At 61.1% G+C, this 1,872-nt stretch overlaps 8 non-coding genes across 8 annotated transcripts, besides 2 other annotated features; all 8 read left to right on the top strand.

Annotated features, from left to right (window-relative positions):
- Positions 1-61: 61 nt before the first annotated feature.
- Tc00.1047053504903.80 lies at positions 62-151 on the top strand. Its single transcript, XR_008255260.1, has one exon. It is a non-coding gene; the product is annotated as a C/D small nucleolar RNA (snoRNA), TB11C4C3 (small nucleolar RNA).
- Positions 152-297: 146 nt separating this feature from the next.
- On the top strand, positions 298-369 carry Tc00.1047053504903.70. The gene has a single exon (XR_008255259.1). It is a non-coding gene; the product is annotated as an H/ACA snoRNA, TC11C4H3 (small nucleolar RNA).
- A 106-nt stretch (positions 370-475) lies between these two features.
- Tc00.1047053504903.60 lies at positions 476-572 on the top strand. The gene has a single exon (XR_008255258.1). It is a non-coding gene; the product is annotated as a C/D small nucleolar RNA (snoRNA), TB11C4C1 (small nucleolar RNA).
- A 5-nt stretch (positions 573-577) lies between these two features.
- Positions 578-614: a microsatellite.
- Positions 615-681: 67 nt separating this feature from the next.
- On the top strand, positions 682-768 carry Tc00.1047053504903.50. Its single transcript, XR_008255257.1, has one exon. It is a non-coding gene; the product is annotated as a C/D small nucleolar RNA (snoRNA), TB11C4C2 (small nucleolar RNA).
- A 202-nt stretch (positions 769-970) lies between these two features.
- Positions 971-1,060, top strand: Tc00.1047053504903.40. The gene has a single exon (XR_008255256.1). It is a non-coding gene; the product is annotated as a C/D small nucleolar RNA (snoRNA), TB11C4C3 (small nucleolar RNA).
- A 146-nt stretch (positions 1,061-1,206) lies between these two features.
- Positions 1,207-1,278, top strand: Tc00.1047053504903.30. Its single transcript, XR_008255255.1, has one exon. It is a non-coding gene; the product is annotated as an H/ACA snoRNA, TC11C4H3 (small nucleolar RNA).
- Positions 1,279-1,384: 106 nt separating this feature from the next.
- Positions 1,385-1,481, top strand: Tc00.1047053504903.20. Its single transcript, XR_008255254.1, has one exon. It is a non-coding gene; the product is annotated as a C/D small nucleolar RNA (snoRNA), TB11C4C1 (small nucleolar RNA).
- A 5-nt stretch (positions 1,482-1,486) lies between these two features.
- Positions 1,487-1,523: a microsatellite.
- Positions 1,524-1,590: 67 nt separating this feature from the next.
- Positions 1,591-1,677, top strand: Tc00.1047053504903.10. The gene has a single exon (XR_008255253.1). It is a non-coding gene; the product is annotated as a C/D small nucleolar RNA (snoRNA), TB11C4C2 (small nucleolar RNA).
- The last annotated feature ends 195 nt before the right edge of the window (positions 1,678-1,872 follow it).

Genomic DNA, 1,872 nt, shown 5'->3' with positions numbered 1-1,872 from the left:
AGAGAAGAGAAGAGAGGGCCGAATTGCCCGGAGGTGGGTTGTGGTGGGCGCACGCCGCTGCTGATGGAAGCAACCAACTCTTGTGCGCGAGGGCGCGTGGCCCCGTGAACGCGCTTGCGTGATGGCCAAAAACAAACTCAACAGGTCTGACAGCCGCCCCGCCCGCCGCAACCTCGCCGGCTGGCCCCCGCGCCTCCCCTCGCATGGCCAGGAAAGGCGCGTCTTGAGACCCACCGCTCCGTGACGCTGGGCGCTTGGGTGCATCGGCGCCCCGAGAAAGAGACACGCCGGTCGTGAAGCGCAGCGACCCTTGGGCCGGTGGCGCGCTGTCGGTGCCGCGCGTGGCGCCCCTGCCCGGTTGCGCGAGAGTTTGCGGTGACGGTGCGCGCGTCGAGGCTCCCTCCCCAGTTCGGGAAACGATGGGAAAAAACAAAACCAAAGAGGACGCGCACGGGTGAGAGATGCGGCTGCGACGCGTGATGAAATTCCACAGTTTCCTGTCAGTCTGACGACGAAAACGCGTGAGGACGCAATTCCCGACTCAGCTCACACTGAAGTGCTTTGCTTTACACCCCCATCTTTCTTTTTTTTTCTTTTTCTTTTTTTCTTTCTTTGTCCCTCTGCTCTCGCTGCGCGGTTTTGCGGCCCAGCGACGCGCACGCCCGCACACACACACACGCGCTACGATGGAGACATGTTGTTCGAGGTCCAAACAGTTTGAGCGACGCATTGAGAACGGAACAATAAAAATCACCTTTCGGCTGAGCGCCCGCTCCCCTCCCTCCCACTTCCTGCTATTGTTGTCTTTTTTCTTTCTTGCGCAACGGCGCGCACGTAACATCCTGCCCTGTCTGGCGCCCTGCCTGTGCAAACGGGTTGGTGGCGGGCCCGCCCGAAAGCGCAAGAGAGAGAAAGAGAAAGAGAGGGCCGAATTGCCCGGAGGTGGGTTGTGGTGGGCGCACGCCGCTGCTGATGGAAGCAACCAACTCTTGTGCGCGAGGGCGCGTGGCCCCGTGAACGCGCTTGCGTGATGGCCAAAAACAAACTCAACAGGTCTGACAGCCGCCCCGCCCGCCGCAACCTCGCCGGCTGGCCCCCGCGCCTCCCCTCGCATGGCCAGGAAAGGCGCGTCTTGAGACCCACCGCTCCGTGACGCTGGGCGCTTGGGTGCATCGGCGCCCCGAGAAAGAGACACGCCGGTCGTGAAGCGCAGCGACCCTTGGGCCGGTGGCGCGCTGTCGGTGCCGCGCGTGGCGCCACTGCCCGGTTGCGCGAGAGTTTGCGGTGACGGTGCGCGCGTCGAGGCTCCCTCCCCAGTTCGGGAAACGATGGGAAAAAACAAAACCAAAGAGGACGCGCACGGGTGAGAGATGCGGCTGCGACGCGTGATGAAATTCCACAGTTTCCTGTCAGTCTGACGACGAAAACGCGTGAGGACGCAATTCCCGACTCAGCTCACACTGAAGTGCTTTGCTTTACACCCCCATCTTTCTTTTTTTTTCTTTTTCTTTTTTTCTTTCTTTGTCCCTCTGCTCTCGCTGCGCGGTTTTGCGGCCCAGCGACGCGCACGCCCGCACACACACACACGCGCTACGATGGAGACATGTTGTTCGAGGTCCAAACAGTTTGAGCGACGCATTGAGAACGGAACAATAAAAATCACCTTTCGGCTGAGCGCCCGCTCCCCTCCCTCCCACTTCCTGCTATTGTTGTCGTTTTTCTTTCTTGCGCAACGGCGCGCACGTAACATCGTGCCCTGTCTGGCGCCCTGCCTGTGCAAACGGTTGGTGGCGGGCCCGCCCAAAAGCGCAAGAGAGAGAAAGAGAAAGAGAGGGCCGAATTGCCCGAAGGTGGGTTGTGGTGGGCGCACGC

Source organism: Trypanosoma cruzi, assembly GCF_000209065.1.
Source record: "Trypanosoma cruzi strain CL Brener chromosome Unknown tcruzi_1047053504903, whole genome shotgun sequence".
NCBI lineage: Eukaryota > Euglenozoa > Kinetoplastea > Trypanosomatida > Trypanosomatidae > Trypanosoma > Trypanosoma cruzi.
Note: the sequence above shows the minus strand (reverse complement) of the source record. Positions and strands in the feature narration are given on the sequence as shown.